We start from the raw sequence: 22,512 nt of genomic DNA, 5'->3' as shown, positions 1-22,512 counted from the left end.
ACCTATCGACAATTTTTGACTTATGCCAATATTTACGATAAATGTGAGATATGTGCAACTGTTCAGTAATAAGCCTAGTCCGATATATAACTCAAAAACATGAAATTTTGAGTTGTGCCGTTATTGCAGAGGACCATCCATATAGACTATATTTGATTAATAAATTTTAATCAAATGAATATAAGAGATAAATAATTTATGTATATATAAATGTAAATACATGTATATGGCATGTTCCACGTGAAACGGACTAAATCTCTGCCCAAAATTCTATGCAATAAAAATTAAAGTAAGGCATGTTAGAAGACTCGTAAATTTATAGTTCATGAAATAGAACGTGGCAGTATTGAAAATTCCGTATTACGTAACTGCTGCAGTAAATGCTTAAATAGATTTGTCATTCACAATTCACGGAAAAGTTAAAATCGAACGTACGTACATGGCGTATGAGTTAGCAAGAAGAGTTGAGAATGTTACTCATACGCCATGTACGTATGTACGTTCGATTTTAGCTTTACGGTGATAAATGATGGATCGAATATGGATCCTCCATTTTGAATGTTTTAAATTTGATTTCAGATTCATAATCAGCGAGTTTGAGAACCCTTAATCGTGTATTTGTAAGCCATCCCATTTTAATTTACGTTTCGGTATGGATGCCATGCTCAAAAATTGTAGTAATTTTTAGAGCTTCACAAAAACGCTTATTGCCCAATTTCAAAGAAAAATACATGATCACTTTGTTTTCTGCCGTTTAAACAACGGTAAACATTGGCTTACTTTGGGGTAAATTCTCAGCCTTTAAAGTGCTCTACCAACTAAGGTTTTGCAGATATAACTTTACATTGCGGAATATAAATTCTTTAGAGCACTAGAAATATTACTGTGAACAAATTTCATACAAACTTACCAAAAATTGAGCATTATAAAGCAATTTTTTTTAAATTCAAATTCAAGTTTTTTCGTTTCGTCTGGTATAAGGGAAGGAAGTGGTTGATATGATCTGTGTATTTTTTTTTTGAACACAATATATGGGCATAAATGAGTTTTCATACAAAATCACTTCGTCATCATTCTGCAAACACATACACGCGTAAGAACAGTTAGGTTGCCGGCAGTTACAAAAGGAGGCCAAAACCAGATTGCACAGGTAAGGGGAAATATATATAAGCTGTTCGCAGCATATTTTATACCCACCTATCGTCGTTTAAAGTACAAACCCGCGTATCAAAACCGCGTATGTGAGGTTGCATAAATTATTTTCTAGGGAGTAAAAACTCTCATATTTCAAAATGGTTTTCTTTTGTGTAAAGCAATTGCACTTTAAGCTAGTATATTTCTGGACGAATTGATTGAGCAAATCCAATTTTTGGCAAAAAAATTCAGTTACGCGGTTTTGCAAAAGGACGATATGACGGTCAATTTCAACGTCATCTGGAGGTCCTCATGGTCTTTTTAATTTTTATTAATCATAGTTGGGTAAATTTGTTGAAAAAACATACATATTTGGTATGACGATTAACACTTCATACCCTTAACCCTACATATGATATGTTATCTGTACGTAGAGTTTCCCGTTCTTTCTGAATACGAGATAAAAAATGGAGGCGACTAGTTAAAACAAAAAACGTGTTGATCTTGAGATGACCTTGAAGTTGACCCTCACGTTATTTTGCCACTCGGCATTCGAAATATTGTGTTTTTTCATATTAAAAAAAATTTAAGTTAAAAGAAAAATGGGCTGGGTGGGGGTAACATTCGGAAAGAATACCCTATTTGAAAATGTATGTATGTACATACATTTAGAATTTTAGTTAGAGCTTTGATCCGTTTGACTTATGTCAGTATATATATATATGTATGTGTTTGTAAATATGTATTATATATATGTATGTATCTATGTACATATGGGTACGCATATTTAAAATCACTTACATGTATTGCATATATCCATAAAGACGGCGTTGTTTAAACATTCGTTGTTAGTTGAGACTTTATAGCATAAACCTAGTCGTTCCATACATGTACACTAACATATGTATGGTATATAATTAATAGTAACAGTATTTTTTGATTAGTAAATATTTTTATTAATATTTTTGTTTATTTAATGCAATTATTTACAAAATACTCGAATGCTGTGTATGCTTAGGTGAATGTATTGTTATCCATTTTCTATTTTTGTTAACAGATCTATGCATATTTTTCACAATGCATTCACAAAATGTATTAGTATTACATACATATTTACAAGTAAACTTATTTTCGCAAGCACGCTTTTGTTGATATTTTTCAAATCCTTTTGCCGCATCAGTTTTTAGGCGCGCACAGTATTTTTTTTCCGAGTTTTCCTCTCTTTGAGAGAGATTTAGAGTAGGAATTTTATAAAACTGGTAGCTATTCTTGAGAACATGATCTTACACTAACACACACATATTTATTTATTCTGGATTATCGTGTTAAATAGTTTGTTTATTAAATATTGTATATGTGTACGAGTATATAAGGATCCTTTATTTCACTCATCACAAACACTATGTTCACTTCTCTTTATTTGCTTATCTTTTGCATCTTGCGATTTATTTTTTTGTTCGTCGAACGAGTGGCAGCCTCATTTTTAAAATCGGAACACTTTTTCATTTCAAATAGTAAATAAGTTGCATTTGTTTTAGTATTTAACAAAAGAAATTTCACATGCATATATGTACATGTATATATGAAGTATTTTGTAGCTTTAACGATATTGTTGATTTTAATAAATTATAACCTGGATTAAATAAAGGGGTTGTTCACACTTTTCTGGTTATCAGGTTATGTGGTTATATTTTTATTCGGTTTACAACGTATAAATATACTGCACAAGAATAATTTTTAACCAGATAAGCTGATAACCAGGTATGTGTGAGCAACCTCATAGAAATAGCAAATGTTGCCATCAGAAGATGGGATCCATTGGGTAAAGCAATCGAAGAACATTTTGGTTTACTTGTTCACATCAAAATCTGAAATGATGTGTGACATTAAAAGTTTACATTTAGGTGGGAATCGCGAAGGCTCCATTTGTTGTCATAAAAATTAATTGTAACGGTTACCACAGCTTTTTTATTCAAAAGTGGCTTTTTATACATATATTTGGATCTCAAACTACTTCTGGACTTCAACTGGTGGAACTAGCTTTTCAACTTTTGATTGGATATTTTTAATCCCGGAACGACATTCGTAAATGACTTTTAAAATAAAAGTCCTTGACAACTGTTACAGTAATAACAATAAAATAATCAAACATAATTGTAATATTTTAGTTTTTCATAAAAATTACAGCTCATAAGTTTATCGGCAAAATTATTTCTTCGTAAAACAAGTAATTTTTAAACAAAAAACCCACTTCAATACACATATAAAAAAAAATTAGGAGTATCGTTAGCTTCTTCATAATACATTGATCGGAACTAAACCAAATTAGTCTGGGACCATCCCTGAGGTAACACCTTTTCGATAAAAGAAGAATCGAAATTGGTTCCCGTGGGTCTGATTTATTTGATAACGTATCAAAAAAAAATATATTCCGACGAATTGATAACCTCCTTTTTTTGAAGCGATTTTGACCTAATCCAATAAATCGCTCCTCTTCTGTACCCACTGAAACCAATTAAAAACCTCAAGTGAAGCCAAGGCCTTCTCCACTTGGTCTTTCCATATAATGGGACGTCTTCTTCTTTCTTTACCGCCACGCGGAAATTCCGCAGAATCTTTGTCTCGAACACTCCAAGTTCTGCCTCAATGGGTGTTGTCATTGTCCATGTCTTAATTACAAGGCTGGCATTTTTGATTAATGTTAATTATAATTCCCAAATAAACGAAGTCCTTTTCCAAAATTATAATAGTTTAAGGTAGCATGCGGGTCGAGGAGCTAAACCGCTGACAATTTGCCTGATGACAGGAGATAATTAGTTTTATCATAGACTTACGCCAGTAATTATATTTACGCTCTTATAATAAATTGTTCCACAGCGGTTCAGTTCAGCAGCTTTAATTAACTTCACCAACAGAAGGTAGGAGCGCTGTCTGAAATATCGTAATTTTGCACAGCCGTGTTAGTTTCATCGAGATTCCAATTTCTGTCATCGCGACGTATAGGCAGTTCCCTTTCGTGCTACAGAAGGCGGCCTTAAAATCGATCAAGATTTGGCGTATGTTGAATATCTGGCCTATGATGCAGTTACCGGATCAAACAAACACTCTCAGGCTGTAGACGGTGGGCTTGAGTTTTTCACACAATTCGCTCCATATGGCCACTTGCGCAATGTTAATATAAGCTGTAGTTATTTGATATTTGCTTCATAGGCTTTTTTCAAACATTGATTTCATAAATAACTGTATCTGCTTTAAACTGCAATTTTCTGTTTAATAGACTTTTGTTTCAATAAATGTTTCCTAATTTCATGACATTTCGCTCAGCTGCATTTTCTTCTTGAGTGCACTGAATGGTGTGCATCGGACGCAATCAAGCGAAACGTACTGTACTTCTAATGATTAGCCGAACGCAAGTTTGTTGGGGCCAAGAGATTTCGCGCTGCGTTAATGCAAATGGGTGCGTTGTGATTGAAGCTGCAGCTCGCTACTAAGTGCGTTTTATACTGCAGCGTTGAAGTTACTTCCAATTGAGTTGCGACTCTACCGCTTGGTTTGAAGTTACGAGACATGTGGAGGGTGGACGAAGATAAGGCATAGAAAGAGAGATGGAGGCGGTTGGGAGCGATGGCTTATTACCAGTATACGTTGCGCTTGTCGATGATAGTTAATGGTATTGGCACGTTTTAGAGACCAGCTACCAGCTGTGGTGAATTAGGTTTTTTACTGGGAATTTTTCGTTGTTCGGGTGACAGCAGTATCAGCGTGAAGTCGCAGCTTTTAACTAAGAAACGACAATGATGACGACGATTGAAGCAAATCAGGCGCTCCTCCGCTTTATGGAATCATTAAATTTCGTTGCTTTGCCGCTGCTTTCGCTAGCGAATTTTTCATTTTTGCTATGCCCTTTGTTCGTTTCTCTTGTGTTCTTTAGATTCCAACTATTTTGTCTTTTGTTCCTGTACAAGCTATTATACATACATACGTATGTAATTTTAATATTTTTCTTATAGTTCTCTATTCACATGTCCTGCCAGCGTCTTCTTTACTATCTTCTTTATTACTTCCTCTTTACATACAATGTTTATCGAATACTTCGTGCTGGTTTACCTTATTTTTCTTGCTCACTTTCTGCTCCCGACCACTCTCTTTTACTGGTGTCCTTTTGATTAATTACCTTAATCTATTTTCGTCAGACACACCAACCCATCAACACATCCATTTTCTCATGGGCAATTTGTGGTCTTATCGCACTCGTTTTGGGACATGTGCCATTGTTCAATAGTAGGGGGGTTTTCAGTTATGAGTTGTGTGGTTATTACAGAGAACCATCGACATCTGAATATTCCATTAGTCTTTTTTTATTCAAATCGCATGGCGTATTGCCATCTTGGTTTCTTGCATTCTATGGATTTTGCGAAGGAATGAAATCAACACCGCAACGACCTCAAATTTTATATTTTAAACACATATTTTTCTATCGCACTTCTTCGCCTTTGGATATTTCCTAACTACTGCACCCATATGCCCCATTGTTCCAAAAACGCGAGAAAAAAATTTCACGGACACGTACATATATTCGTTAGAGGCGATCGTCATCTTTCCCTAGAGCCCGCTAACAAACCTAAGGGCAAATATTTCCTTCAGGTGTGCGGAGCGTTTTCACATTGTGTATAGAAAATATATGTATATGTAAATGCCCTGCTTTTATTTTAGCAAAATTATTTTTTTCTCCCATATCTACTTGGCTAGGTCGTTTTCTAGAAACTTTCTTCTGTTTTATAGGGGCAGGGGTAGCACTACGTCACAGTTTTCGCTAAGAATTCCATCCCTAGTTAGGAATTTTTTGAAATATTTTACTTAAAAACCAATATATTTTCATTATTTTATTACTTATTTTACTTTTCCACATATTTTTATTATTTTTCCATCAATATTATACACTTTTTCAGCATTTTCTGAACTTTTTTCACAATGTCCATCAGTATATCAAGTGTTTGCGTGTGTGTCTCTCATTTTACATATACAATACCATGGAGCGTGTGCTTGTATGTTGCCTTCACTATGCTGTTTGTGTGTACGTGTGTGTCTATATGTATGTAATGTGAGCAGTTTCTCCTGTGTGTTCCTTGGTAATTGGTTCCTTGAACGCTGGACGAGCGCACAACGACGACGACGACACCACTACACGACAAAGACTACTGCGTGACGAGTCGTCACTGCCTGCCTGTTTAAGCTGTCAGATTTCAGCTTTCGCAGAGTTGTCTATTCCGGAACCAGGAGCTGGGGCCCGAAGTGTGTTGGTGAGTAGCCGTCGCCATGACCGAAAGCTGTTGAACTGTGGTGAGTTTTAAAGTTTTGTCCCCGCGCTCCTTCCACTTAAGACATCTCTGGTATTTCACGTGCTCAGCGAGTTTGTGGCATTGACGCTCTTTACTGATGTGCTGATTAATGTAAACGGTGGTAATGAATAACGGTGGGAGTAGGGAACCTGCGCAATAGAGTTACTGGTGCGACTATACCCAACCCACTCCATTACCCATCTCTACTCAGTTTTCGCGCCATCAAATCAGTGTGACATATTTACATAGTCCTAACCGTTAACAGTTAAAAGATCCGTGGCGGGGTAGGCGGAAGAAAAATAGCCGCTTTGTGCACGCTTCTCACTTACCAAAACAGCATTACCTTGTTGTTATTGTTGCTTTGTGCTTTACCGCCGTGTTTTCATTTTCCCTTTATTCACTCAGTTACTATTTAATTTTTCACCTCGCTGCCATTGCCACTGTTGCTTTTTGTGTTCACATTTGCGTGTGTATGTATGTGTTTATGCTGTTGGGGCTGTTGTTTGGTGGTGAACCACATTAAGGGTCTGATTATGCATACCTCGCATAACTCCGCACAACCATTTGTACCAGTGCAATAAAAATGTAACTTAAGAGAATGTGAAGTAAAATCTAAACTCAACAGATCGCTAAGTTTTTAAAAGTTCTGCTAATTTCTGGGTAATAGAATACATACAAAGTACATACGAAATTAAGGCCCGTTTACATAGAACTTTGGCGTTGCGTTGGCGTTGGCGTCGCTTCAACAGCTGACTATGAATACATGAATTCAAATGCAGCCGTCCACATAGCCAAAATTCGACAACGCTCACGCCAACACAAAGCAAAAAGATGGCCAACTCTCAACTTTTCGCGTGCGTCGCTCGTCAGCTGTTGCGAATAAATAAAATTATGTGAAATATTTTTCCTTTTTAATCAAGTGCGGGCAAGAAATATCGTTTTTAATGCAATTATTGATATGAAATATTAATTTATCTGTCGTTAATATGTTAATTTAGTGGCCCAAGGATTCGCCGCCAAGCGTTCATTGTAGCAAGCATACTTTTAACGTGCGTTCTGTCAAACCAACGCCAACGCCAACGCAACGCCAAAGTTGTATGTAAACGGGCCTTTACAGTTTGAAGTTTATGCGAAATTGTGCGAAGTTATGCGAAGTATGCATAATCAGACCATAAGTGTTGATAATACGCACCGTACGGCTTTTTAAATGAACTCGTCTCACTGTTGTCTTCACAACTCGACCTCAATAATTTTTTCATTGCATTTTCGTTTGGCCTTCGTTAGCTTAGTAGTGTACGGTTAACACTTTCAGGTGGACGAATTTTTATTTTAAACAATATGCGTAAATGCACGAGCGAAATAAAAGGAGAGTTCACGATTTGTAGCATTTGAGGCATAGTTGCCAACTTAGTGCTTTAAGCACTAGATTTAGTGCTTTTTGAAAATTAAAACGCCAAAAATAATGGTTTAGTGCCTTGTGCCCTTTTTAGTGCTTTTTTCTGAACTAAAATTTCTGAATTTACAAGAATCTACAAATTTAAATGCACTAAAATGCAAACCATGATTGATAAAAAGATGAAGTTGCAAACCCACGTTCTTGCGTTTTTGTTAAATTGTATTCGCGTTGAAAATGCTAGCACGCAGATAAGTTAAGTATTTATTTTTTTATTTTCTTGATTATTGATTGATTACACAGTTCGAAAAATTTTAACTTTTTTTGCCACCTGAGTGGAACCGTTTGTGTAGATTTTTCGGTGCTGAATCCAAATCTAGCTGCAGGTTTTCTCTACCACGTCAATTTTGAGATATCCTAGCCTCTAAGTGTAAAAACACGGTTTTTCGAAATATTTGAGGTTATATTATAAAACAACAAATTTTTTCGCTCATTTCTACTTAGGGTATCATTAAGTATTACTCTTCCCCTTTAAAATTCAATTTCGTTTGTTGCGATTCGATTGTTCCTTCTCCAGATGTACCAGTTTCGCAAGCATGAATGTGTATTTATTTATACATGTAAATATTGTTTATTTTTTTACTTTTGTTTACAACAAACTGTTATGAAAAAGAGTATCCTTTGATAAAAAAAAATTTTGTGCTTTTAGTGCGATAAAACGCTCTTTTTCCAAGGTTTGGTGCTTTTTGAAACTCAAAAGTTGGCAACACTGATTTGAGGTGTTAAGTTGCTAAAGTTATAGCAATCTAGCATGCGTTGTGAGAAAATATTGCCCTGAGCTTAACTTATTAACTTTGGAAAAAATTAGGATAAACTACCGCAGTTCTGAAAAAGTTTTTGTTTATGCCAACGGTAGGCAAACGCGGCTCTTTGAGTGAAATGCGGCCCTTTGCTTAGCAAAGTGCGGCTCTTTTTTTTACTTTTTCTTTGCTTAGAACATGTTGGCTCTTTTTACTTTGTAAACTACAAATTATTTTAAGTTTTGAATCTAAACTAAGTCTTTTTATTCATGATCTCAAAAAAAGATTATTTCATCATTTTCCAAGGCTAGAAATAAATATTGCACATGATTGAAAAGCATATTTTGAAAAGAGATTTGCCGATTTGAAATTACTTAAATGGAGGTTTGCATACTTCATAACCCCTTTTTTATATAACATAATAGAGGACGAATTTACAATTTCCGAAATACTCCTTTTTAAGCGAAAAAGAGTTGGATGGTTAGAACAATTGGCAACCCTTCTAAATAAAGATCAGGAATAAAGCCTTTTCAAACCCATTTCGATTGATACCCACATTTTAATAATTCATTCAGCTCACTGAATAATTTGAATGTAACTTTTTAAACGCCAGGCAACCCTTTTCAATCATTCCAAATGTGCAAACTAAAGATTTCTTAACATTCTTTCGTTTGACTATTATATTTTTATATTTCATATACTTGTTGTATTAGTTGAGTTAGACTTTTAAAAAAAGGTGGCAGCCCTCTCCAAAAGTATTTTCAAGCTTAATCCTTGTAAACTCTCCTCCGCCGACATTGCGATACATATTTGAATGAACTAATGAATTAAGTGTAATTTGATTTTTCAAACATTTGGCAACCCCGTTAAATACAGTTCGGAAATAAAAACTTTTCAAACCCCCTGCGATTGACACCCATATTTTAATAATTCATTTAACTTATTAAATAATTTTATTTTAACTTTTTAAACAACACCTCAAAAATATTCTTAGCGTTCAAAATAAAGGTTTCTTAACACTCCTTCGTTTGGCATATATATTTCATATAACTTGTGTATAAGTAAACTAAATTCGACATTTAAACCAGGTGGCAACCCTCCTCAAAATATTTTCAAACTACTACTTTCTCAACCCCCTTTCGTTTGGCACAAATATAGTGTTACATATTTCTCTTGCCTAATATGATTTTTTAAGCAGGTAGCAACCCCCCTGTAGTTCCGCTAAGAAACAAAGAGTTTCAGAACCATTTCCATTTAAACCCATTTCGTAATAATTGGTTTAGCTTTTTAAATAATATAAACTTTATTTTTTAAAAGGTGGCAACTCTTTTCGAACAAGTTTAACCTTATTGCACATCTACAGCCTTTAATTTACACCTAACTTTTAAAAATCGAACGAACGGTACGGATCTGATGGATTGATTATTAAAAAATTTGAATTTGAAAATCAAACGAACCGTGCAGATCTTTTATCCTGAACCTAAAATATATATCTATATATATAATAAAATAAATTAAAAAAATATTTTTTAAAAACAAGCTTTTATTTAACATGTACAAATAGGCCATTTAAATATCTGCATACATACATACCTAACCAATTATGCATGTACGTTGAATTCGCCGACAAACTTTTTTAAAATCGAAGTAAATTAGTAAAATTTTTTAGTAATTTTCATTAAGTAACTTTGAGTAACTCCTTTCACTAAATGGCTTTTAGTAACTTTAACGAAACCTCAACTTATTTGATTTTATTCATTTTAGTGCAGTTTTGACAAAATGTTCTTGCTATAAAATCTTTTGTTACACTACTTTAATTTAGTTCTTTGATTGTACATGTTAAATAAAAACTTGTTTTTTTAAGAAATATTTTTTTTACATTATTTTATTTTGAACATTTTAGTTTTATTTTATATAACTAGGAATAAATAAAAGCTTGTTTTTTAAGAAATGTTTTTTTTTACATTATTTTATTTTGAACTTTTTAGTTTTATTTTATATAACCAGGACATAATATTTTTATTAAGGGCTGGCTCTCCATTTATGAGCGTAGTACATTTAACATAAGCGACGTAAATCTTTTCGATCATCTGTTTAGGCTGAGTTCAGGTAACGAAAAAATTGTACCATGGAAAAAATGGCGGAAAGTTGGCAACTGTTGAACTAAGTGAAACTACTCAAATGTGCGTTTCTAGGACAAACAGTCTACGGTTAGACAATATGAACGCGCCCAATGTATCATGAATTAGGAGCATAATCAGAAACAAATCAGTGTGTTACTTAATTTAAGCATTCAGATCAAGTACAAACCACACACCTGCTAGGTGCTCTACAGAAGTTCGTATAGAAATATCCCAAGGTTAACAGCCGATTTATTCTAACTAATTTCCGGTATTTTATCTTACCAAGGAATTCACAATTGAATCTATCATACTACTGCCTAAAACTATCCTATATAGTTGCGCCGGCAAATTACGCTCTGCTATCACTAGCAGTAGTGAATACGCTGTAAAGAAGCAGGGATGGCACGATTTGTACATTCGTACAGATTTAACATTTTGGCAGTCACAGAGTGGCGTTGTCTAGAAATAATGAATTTAGCTCAATAACAACTTTCAAACAACACCACTCTGTAATCGTTAAAATGTACGAATCTTGTGATCCCTGTACTCGTAAAAACTGCTGTTCAGACCTCCGTTTTCATTGTCCTCTATATATGGATCAAAGATCTGTCAATGAGTATTGAACGTGTGGCATATTTCGTGATATCAACTCACGGCTCGGCATTTCTCGTTGCATTTCGAACAAATTAGATGTGGTATCACCATATATATGTATAATAAAAAGCATAGATGATCTTCAATAAGATAACATTAAGATAAGATTTCCAGGCTTCATCTATTCACTAATTTAAAATTCATCAATATGGATCACGATCCAAATATCACAATAAATATTGAATGTGTGACAGGCGCCCCAAGCTGTGATAAAGTAACGAGTAGACTGCCCAGCGATAATTTTCTTCGATATGTGGTTAGTTGTTTTTGCTGAGCGCTGTGTTGCCTGATCAACGCAATTGTTTCTATAGTGTGGTTACCGCTAGACAACCACTGTACACTTTATCAAATTAATCCAACTTTTTTAGTATGACTTTATACACGGCAAATTTACCAAAAGTTATAAAAAAAATAAATAAATTGCCAGGTTACCAAGCACTCAAAAAGTTACCTATTTTGGTCACAAGTGACCAAATGTGGTAAGAGTGACCATAATTCAATAATAAAAGGTTTTCTCAGAAAACAGTTTTCTCGCTCCCTCCAGACAAAATCGGCTCCCTTAGCAAGGCGTTGCCAACGTTTTCTAAGATATTTACATATAGTACATTTTCAAAAAAATTTGAAAAAAATATAGTACACTTCAAATATATATAGTATTTTATTCTTAAGAGAAAGTAAGAACGATTTTTAAGAGATAGAAAATTTCTTCCTGTGAATGCCGAAGTTGTTGGAATAAAGAGTAGAAATGAAATAATTTTAAGTAAATTTGTTAATTCTTTCTCAGTTACCTTTTTTGATTATAAATTCACAATGACCTTTTACTTTAAAGAATACTTCATTTAATATTGTTATTTCAGTATAAAGGTCATCCATTTTAATATACATTTTTACGTGGAAATTACTGAAATATATTTATATTTGTAAATGAAGAAATGTAGTATTTTCGCGTACTATATTTTTTTCCAACAGTATATAGCATGCCGAACGGAAAAATAGTACAATACTATATATTATAGCACGGTTGGCAACCCTACACTTAGGTCTCCTTTTCTGCGTTTTTTTAATGCGAATTTGAATTTATGCGGTTTTTCAAACCATTTTTTCGCAGTAGCGATTTTGATTTTTTGAGAGTTTGTACTACTTTTTTTCAGTGTGCAATTAATTTGTCTGTGTATTCTTACATAATTCATGTATTTATTGTGGAAACTTATTTGTTTTTTGTTAAAACACAGATAAAATTCTATTCATTTCATTAATGTTCAGTTTTACATGGAGTAATAATGTTGGATTTCCACTAGGCATTAAATGGCAAAAATGACAAAGGACAAAGTTGGGCATTAAAAAATTATCGTGTCATTATGTGAAAAAGATAGCATTAAGTTCATTTCCACAAGGCATTTTTTAAATGGCATAATTTTTTTTTTTAATTTCAATGCCTAGTGGAAATTCGGCATAAGTGTTGAAGTGAAGAAATATTTTTTTTTGCTTAATATTGTCTCACTGGATTTTTTATGCGGTTTTTTAGAATTTTTTATATGCAGTAACTGAATTTATGCGTTTTTCGAAATGCTGGAAACCATCCCCTGTTTTTGTATGAAAGTGAAAAACTTTTTTATGCGGCTTTCTGAGGAACGCATGGACCGCATAAAAAAGACCTAAGTGTGCATTTCGTATTTTGAATTTTTAATAAAACAATGATCACTGTATAAATTGCGTTTATTTAATCAAAAGTTATTGATCTTTATTAATAAAAATGCGTGCTCACGCTTTTACATGTATTTCGTGTCTACTTCTAATAATACATATGCCACGGGGGTTACCAGATTTTAAGCCTACTAAAACAACACATATCGTGTTGCCAGATCGTAGGGTGGTCGTTGCAGTTTTCGGGACTCGAATACCGGTACCTCGCATATCTGCCACCCATGCTTTCTACTAGGAGGTGACAATAGACTTCCGCTGAGTAACTTGTTGCCTGTAAATGTACCAGATACCTTTTCATAATTAAAAAAACCGAAAATAAATATTTTTAATTACAGTGAAACCCGCTTAAGTACCTACCCCGCTTAAGAACCAACATATTTGAGCAATGTGAATTTTTGAATGTAATCTGAAGAAAATCCCTATCTTAAGTTCTTCTTCTTCTTCTTTTTTGGCGCTGTAACCGCCTAAGCGATTTTGGCCGAGTTCAGCAAAGCACGCCAGTCGTTTCTCCTCTGTGCCAACTGACGACAATTGGAAACGCCAAGTGAAGCCAAGTCCTTCTCCACCTGATCTTTCCATAGCAGTGGGGGCCTCCCTCTTCCTCTGCTACCACCAGCGGGTTCCGAGTTGAATACTTTCAGATTTGGAGCGTCGGTGTCCATTCGAACGACATGACAAAACCAGCGGAGCCGCTGTATTTTAATTCGCTGCACTATGTCCATATCGTTGTAAAGCTCATACAGCTCATCGTTCCATCGTCTGCGTAAATCTTCCGCAAAATCTTTCTCTCAAACACCCCAAGAGCCGCCTCATCGGATGTTGTCATTGTCCATGCTTCTGCGCCATATACCAGCACGGGCATGATGAGTGACTTATAGAGCGCGGTTTTCGTACGTCGAGAGAGGACTTTACTCCTGAATTGCCTACTCAGTCCAAAGTAGCACTTGTTGGCAAGAGTGATTCTACGTTGGATTTCAATGCTGACATTATTATCGGTGTTAATGCTGGTTCCTAAGTAAACGAAATTCTCTACTTTCTCGAAATTGTAACTGTCAACAGTGACGTGGGTGCCAAGGCGCGAATGAGCTGACTGTTTGTTTGATGACAGGAGATACTTCGTCTTGTCCTCGTTTACCACCAGGCCCATGCGCTTTGCTTCCCTATCCAACTTGGAAAAGGCAGAACAGACTTCGCGGTTTAAGTACCTTCCCGCTTATTTACCCAACCCGTCTAAGTACCTGAATTTTTCGTACCCCATTTACCATTTTACCTATAATTTTCCCCCTTTAAGCGCTCTTTTAAAATTCCTTAAAATGTTTACATATTGTTAAATTCGGTGGCAGCCTTACACGCCTTCGTAAAAAAATATTCTAAAAAATCAACGGTAATTTTTAGCTACTTGAAACTTGCACATTATTACACTAAAATTGAATAGGCTATAAAACTGTATACACAAAAAACATTTCTGAGAAAAAAATTTTAAATTTTGGTGAAGTTTTTCTTTAAGTTTTCTATAAAATGAACTGTATTTTAATTAAAGATTCTTAAATAAAGCTACGGTTACTTTATTAAATGTTCATGTTTTATTCAAGGATTTACAAATTTATGTGAGTCTACAAAAAGATGTAACTACAGTAAAACCGGCTTAAGTACCTCTCGAAAAATGTCAGCTTTTTGAGGTACTTAGGCGAGTTGGGTCCTTAAAAGAACCCGCTTAAGTACCTCCATGCGGGTACTTAAGCGAACATAATTACTGATGTAGTTACGTCTTCTTGTTAACTTACTTGAATACCAACATTGAATGAAGTACACATAGCATTATTTAAATAAATAAACAAGTAAAGAAAAACTTTATTAAAAAAAATGTTTGGTGCAATGGTAAGTAATTTTTACAAGAATTAAATTGTTTAAAAAGTCAAAGTTGGGCATATCATTTTACACCAAATTCAATATGATATTGTTTACCACTTATGTTTATTTACTAATTTTTAAGATTTTTCAATCAATTAAAATACAGTTCATTCCCTAACAAATACCATATAAACCTATGCTTAAAACATTGGCTGCGTTTCTTTATACATTCCGGATAATCCCATTTCACAACCGGAATAAACAGAATGCGTTTGAAATATACGTTAACATATCATCAGGAACGTTCTAAAGAATAAGTAAACAAAAAAGTTTATTCCAAACGTTCAGAATGAATAAAGAAATGCAGCCATACGTTAACATATCATCAGGTACGTTCTAAGGAATAAGTAAACATAAACGTTTATTCCAAACGTTCAGAATGAATAAAGAAATGCAGCCTTTGTAAAATACTTAAAAAAAAAATTAATCATAATTTCAAACTTTTTTCCCAGAAGTGTTTTTTGAGTATACAGTCAAGTGGCTAAAAGTTACCGTTGATTTTTTAGAATTTGTTTGCCGAAGGTATGTAGCGCTGCTACTGAATTTCAAAATACGTAGATATTTTAAGAATTTTAAAAGAGCAATCAAAAGGGGAAAATTATATCTAAAATTGTAAATGGGGCACGAAAAATTGAGGTAGTGAGGCGGGTTGGGTAATTAAGCGGGGAGGTACTTAAGAGAGGGATTTTCTTCAGATTATATTAAAAAATTCACGGTGTCCACGGTGAGGTACTTAAGCGGGGGGTACTTAAACGGGTTTCACTGTACATTAATAATTATTTTCGCTTAAGTACCCGCATCGAGGTACTTAAGCGGGTTGTTTTAAGTACCCAACCCGCCTAAGTACCTCAAAAAGCTGACATTTTTCGTGAGGTACTTAAGCGGGTTTTACTGTATATGATCTGCCTAAATAGATTTGAACACTCTTGGCCGCAACTAATTGTAGCCAGCATATTTGCGCACTCAGCTACAGGCACAACATGTAAGTGTCCTGTCAAATGTTCGCTTTGAATCAAGCTAAATTACCGGGTGGCGTTATTTAGAATTTTTTTTTGGGCTGAACTCATTCTCTATAAAAGTTTCTAGACAATACCATCCTGTGATCGGTCATACACAAGCTGCAGAGTGGCGTTGGCTGAAATTTTATTATTGGGCTAACCTGATTCTTGATGATAATTTTAACAAAATTGTCATTTAAACTCGCTATATCTCAGTCGTTTGTGTGTGTATCGATTCTAAATTATCATACATTAAACTACAAACCTATTCCAAAGAATTTAAGCTTAACAACACTTTTTAATGTTCAGTACAAATAAAACTACAGGTTTATAACTTTTTTATGAGAATTTAGAGGGTGCTTGTTTTCAAATGCAAAAGTTGTGTTATAAAGTTTAAAACAACTTTTTGTTTTAAAACAGTATTGTAGATGACTATCTAGGGAAGTTTTTGCTAAAGTTTCAGATTAAAACATCAAGTAGTTGCAAAGATATAGCAATATGACTATAATATATAATAATGACTCGCATGGTTAGCAGACTAGCGAGCTCTAAAAGGCTTTATAACACCTAAAAGTAAAAAAAAATCCCTTTATTAATGATTTTTATGTAAAAGGACTTGATCTTTCGATTAAGTTAACTAAAAACAATATTAAAATGACCATAATTAAGAAAGATTACAAATAAATCTTCGTTCAGAATTTTCACCATGAAAGTGGGAAAATTTTGGGAAACGTTTAGTACCATCGTATAGCCCGTAAAAAATCAATAGAAATCATAGTTTTCGAATTAGTTTTCCCATTTTCTGTCTGCTTCCCAGCCAGTCGGGAAGTAGCTTGTTTGGTACCGCTCAGCGCGCTTGGGAAATTTGACGTGAACTGACCCATATATATAACGTGCATATCATGTCAACCGGGCCACCTAAATATCTCAAAAAAGGGAATTCTCCGTTTTACCAAACTTCGCGCAGACTATTTGACATGTGTACTTTCATCTCAAATTTTTTTAGAATTACTATTTTTTTTGTTTCAAAATGGCGGACCAAAATATCTCGAAAATTTTGCATACAAATTTGCAACATTTTAATTAGAATCTTTAGAATAATTTCGAGTATCCAGTTTTGTAGACCATTAAATTTTAGTGTAATAAAGTGCAGGTTTAAAGATCCTAAAAATTCGCGTTGATTTTTTAGAATTTTTTTTTTGCTGACACCGTTTTCCCAAACAAAGATGTCGACCATACATAGTATGGGAAGATTTCGTGACATTTTGTTAGAAACTTAGAACTTGCACTTTGTTCTAAAATTTTATGGGCTACAAAGCTGCATACTCGAAATTATTCTAGAAAATCTAGTTAAAAAGTTACAAATTTGTACGTTTTTGAAAATATTTTGGTCCGCCACTTTGAAACGAAAAAATAATTAATTGTGAAAAGATTTGACATGAAAGAACACATGTCGAAGATGATCTGCGCAAAGTTTGGTGAAAAATCAAATATCCATTTTTGACATGCACGATCATAAATTCCATGTTAACTGGGCAACCTGAAATTCTCAAACCAGGTAATTTTTCCACCAAACATTGCACAGATTATTTTTGACAGGTGTACTTTCATCTCAAATTATTATTATTCTATTTGATATTCCTTGCATTGCTAGCAATTAGACTGAAATGGTGGAAAATAATTGATTTATTTAATTTTTGTATCATGTTCTTTGTAACTTACTTTTTGGTGTTCGGAATACGAATATGTAATACTTTTTAAACCCGGCTTTCAATCATTTAATTGTTGTTGTTTTTTAACTATTTTGATTTTTAATTATATTTTTATTTTTATTTTTTTACCCTGCTTTATTTGAGAATGTTCGTGCTTTAAATCCCCCTAGCTTATTTTTAACGAACGCATGAGCTTTTCGAATATCAGGTACTCGTTCAGCAGCTGCGAATCTTACTTTAAATTTTTTTTTGAAAATCCTTATATTTTGTCTTTTGAACAGAATACTACTTCAATTTTCTTTTCATTAGCTTTTGCCCATTTGTATAGCTTTTCAACGTTCAAGATTTATTGAGATGGTGTTCCAGCTTGCAGACTACCACGTCTTATGGGCTGTTTTTGCTTACTCCTAAAAGCACATTTAGCGCATTTAGCTCTAAATGCTGCTATAAAAGGTCTATTCTGCACGTTACCGAAGATTTTGTAACCGGAAAATTTTATTACCAAAAAATTTAACCAGTTCTTGTTACTGCGATCCAGGTACGCTGGTAATGCAGTTAAAATATTCAGCAATTCAGCTATGAAGAATTGTGGAAATTCTGGCATTGCGTATTTCACGGGGCAATACTTTGCTACCAGCTTATGAGATGGTAACAAAATTAACCGGTTACAAGAGCACAGAATGCGAGAAGGGTTTAAAAATTTACAGGAACTTTATTTACCGGTTACAAACTTTTTATTATCAGCACAGAATAGACCTGTAAATGTACATTTATTCACGGGTAAGGCTTCCTCAAGTGGGCACCAAATTTACCAACATTAATATTTTTCAATGATATTCAGGCAGCGCAGAGGTTTGTAGTAGAACAGAACACTGCGTAATTTTTGTTGCAAAATTCCAACTAGTTTTTTTTGTTTAATCAACGACTGAAAATTTTTACAGTGTTTTGGAAATTTTTATTTTTCTTTGAAAGTAAGTGTCCGAATGAAAATTTTGTTTTGGTGCAGATTTAAGAAACCTAAGTCCTAAGTCATCAAAATGTAATTAAATTTTTCCGAAACTGTATTTATTCTTAAAGTGCTGCACAGCACCATCCCTGAAGTAATAATTTTTTTTTGAATTGATTGGTTTTTTTAATCGAGTTATAATTTTATCTCTTGGAAAGTATATACTGCTGCCGTATTATCATCTAGTTCATTTCATATTATAATCATAGATTTGAGTTCTAATTTTTTTTCTTTTCTATAATAGCATACAGTGTGAAAAGAGAACATTGATCGTTATTCCGGTGAACTCCGCTTATTTCATTTTGAGATACAAATTGTAAATTTTCGGAAATATCCATACAGACTACTACTTGGTGTTTTTCAAACTATTTTGACACTCCTTGAACAATTTTGATCCCTGTTTTCCAGGAAAATCATGTATATTTATTTTAAATAACTTTTCAATTAACTCATTAATAAAACCTGATTTTAATAATTCTCGTATCTCCATTTTCGCTCGGTCTGTAGTTGTCCAACAATGAAATGTTATTTTGTCAATGAAGTTTTTATTTAAACAATCCTCTGAGCGTTGTTGAAGTCTAATTGCATTTGGAAAATTAAAATTTTCAACTTTACAATTAAGACACTTTCCACCGTAGCAGTCAAAAGAGTTTTTGTCACATACTAATAAATCAATGCAGTCTTTGTAACCTAATAAATGGAAATCTGTATCGTTTGTAAGATTACTGTTATTTATAACATCTAACATTAAGTTTATATTTTCGTGATAAATGCAAACACAAATAGAATGTGTACCACCAGCACATGCAAAAACACAATTTTTTGGCCTTAACGAAGCAAATTTAGAAAATTTTATTAAATTGGAAATCTGGATATTCCTGTTGAAATAAAGCGTGCAGTTCTTTTAAATTACTGTGCATTAACCGCTTTTGTTCATGGACTCAGGTTTTTTAACTGATCCTATATTTTTCATACCCCTAAAAGTTTTCCATTATCATCACAATCATAAAAACCTTCGACTGACGCTACAGTTTTCTCATCTAACGGTTTACCTTTTCTTAAATAGGATGATGTAAAAAAACCATTTTCCTTGACAAGGTGTTTAAATTTCTTTATTTGCCGCCGAGATGCACCAACAAATTTACTCGTTTCCCTGATGCTCCAACTCTTCGGTGCAAAAGTCAGGAGTTTTTCTTTTTCGGAAGGTGACAATGTTGGATCCTTCATTTTTCCTTGGATTTGCAGTAGAGCCTCTTTACCTGCTTCATAAAGATGCAAATCTTTGCAAGATACTCCAACCGCATGAAATTGACTTTGTTTGGGAGGTGATTCATTAAATGAAGTATGTGACTCGTTGCCATTATCAGAGTTAGTATGTGAATGTAAAGATTTATTCATTTGCGAATAAATTCTAACTTTGCACGTATTAAATTTTTTCTTTGTTTTCAGCATCAGGATAAATATTTGAAATTGAAAGGGAGACTGGAATATCTCCATGTTTATGTGAGTGCATTTTTAGTTTGAAACGATTGCAACAATAAATATTAAAATTTTATTTAGGCATTCTTTAAATACAAAGTAATTCTTTTGTTTCGCCGTATGCGAAGAAAAAGAAATGTTGGTAAATAATATTAAAAAAACAACACTCTTTTTATAATAAGAAATGTTTATTTGAAAAAAGTTTCCTTTACTGAGACTCTGTGGAATGTACGACTCTTTGCTGCCGCGAATGAGGTAATAATGAATGTAGTCGTGTGCGTTACTTTGCTATTAGTGTCGCCACCTAGCGGCGATGTATTTATGATAAATCGGAACTTTTTGTTATTTTTTCTACGAAATAACTCCAAAACTGTAACAGCAAATTACATATACAATGTCAAAAATGTAAAAAGTATATCTGTTCTCGTAATATTTACAAAAACTTCCAAATTTGCAACCTTTTAAATGTTTTCTATAATAATTTTGAGTATAACAAAGTGCAAGTTTCAAGTTTCTAAAAAAGTGACACGCAGTTTTCCCATACAAAGTATGTTAGACATTTTTTTTATATGGAAAACCCTGTCAGAAAAAAAATATTCTAAAAAAATCAACGCGAATTTTTAGCAACTTGGAACTTGCACTTTATTATACTAAAAAGTCTACAAAACTGCATACTCTAAATTATTCGAAATTATTCTAGAGATTCTAATTAAAAAGTTGTAAATTTGTATGCAAAACTTCAGAGATATTTTGGTCCGCCATTTTGAAACAAAAAAAAGATAATAATGCCGAGAAAATTTTAGATGGAAGTAAACATGTCAAAGATAGTCTGCGTAAAGTTTGGTAATACTGAGAATTCCTGTTTTTGAGATATTTAGGTGGCCCGGTTGACATGGAATGCACGATAAACATATTTGAAAGAAACAAAAAAAATTTAAAAAGTAGTAGTTATGTAGAAAAGGAGTATCTACATATGTATTGCTTTATTTGGTGCTTTTCCGTCCGATATTTGCGTGGAGGTCACACGAGATAAACAGAACAAGGATAAGTATTCAAAATTTATAATTCTATGGGAGGAATTTTCGTGGTTTAGATCTCCAGCTCATTCAGTTTTTGGTTAAAAACATCAAGCTGTTTTTACAAGCTTTTATTTAACTTGGTCATCCCGCGGAAATTTTCAATCGATTTTAAACTAACTTTCCGACAAGGTAGATACTTGAAGTTTTCAGCATAGTTCCAATCACGATGACAATTCAATTTAAAGTATAAATTAATTCGCTATATGGTCCAGGGGTCTTGATACAAGGCGGTCAAAACATAGTAAAATTTATGTCTAACAGAGCGTAATTTGCCAAAGAACGTAAAAGCCCAAAAAAAAAATTGTTAAAGCTGCCGGCGGTTGTAAATAAGAAGTGTAGCTGCAGGCCGTATTTAGTAAGAGAAATACCGGAAATCAACTTCAACAGTGTTTTAAGCTTTAAGCACTTCTGTTAAGAATTACATTATTTGGTTTCCTCATACAGGGAGTTATGGAAATACAGAGATACAATAAAAGCCACGCATAATTCATATGCATGCACCTTAAAAGTGTACATACATAGGTACTTCTACTATCGCGCAGGCGAAAAAATTTCAGTTGATACGATCAGGGTTGCCAACTATACTTAGCTATGAAGTGCCACATTGAAGAAATGTGCCAAATAGAAAAATAAAGTGCCAAAAAAGCTGTCATTCTTTATAGTTCTTCTCATTTAGCATTAAAATTACAAACAGAAAATTTAGTTGACAAAAAGAAGTCCATTGAGGATTTCCAAAAAATTTCTTGAAATATTACTATTTTTCGAACGTGCCAATTTGATTACATGTCTAAATAACACAGGTCAACTCAACACACACAAACTCAACACAGTAATTCAACACACACAAACTAAACACACACCAACTCAACACACGCTTGTTCAACACATGTGTTGGGTGTCGTAATGATCGATATTTGACGGTCTTTCGCCTTCGGCCGCGCTTATGGATTATAACCCTCACTTAATAGGATTCTCCTTTCTATTTTGCAAAGAAAAGGAGCTGAACACCTTTGTCAGAGAACACCTTTCTGAGTAGGCGGCCTTCGGCCGCGCTTAGGGATTATAACCCTCACTAAGTAGAATTCTCTTTCTGTTTTGCGAAGAAAAGGGCCTGAACAACTTTTGCAGAGAACACATTTCTGCGTAGGGCCTGTGCCAATCAGTAGAAAAGTTCTATGGT

The 22,512-nt window shown here is 33.8% G+C and overlaps 1 protein-coding gene across 4 annotated transcripts in view; it reads right to left on the bottom strand.

The window, feature by feature from the left end:
- The window catches only part of LOC118746209 (regulating synaptic membrane exocytosis protein 1), a 322,168-nt gene extending 315,836 nt beyond the window's left edge, over positions 1 to 6,332 (bottom strand). For all 4 annotated transcript variants that reach the window (XR_004993810.1, XM_036480041.1, XM_036480048.1 and 1 more), the window contains exon 1: positions 1,936 to 6,332. The gene's annotated coding sequence lies outside the window, so the exon portion shown is untranslated. The remainder of the gene's footprint in view (positions 1 to 1,935) is intronic.
- Between the last annotated feature and the right edge of the window lie 16,180 nt (positions 6,333 to 22,512).

Source organism: Rhagoletis pomonella, unplaced genomic scaffold (genome assembly GCF_013731165.1).
Source record: "Rhagoletis pomonella isolate Grant_MI unplaced genomic scaffold, Rhpom_1.0 Rhpom_scaffold_00001, whole genome shotgun sequence".
Classification (NCBI taxonomy): domain Eukaryota; kingdom Metazoa; phylum Arthropoda; class Insecta; order Diptera; family Tephritidae; genus Rhagoletis; species Rhagoletis pomonella.
This window is presented reverse-complemented; position numbering and strand designations above follow the sequence as displayed.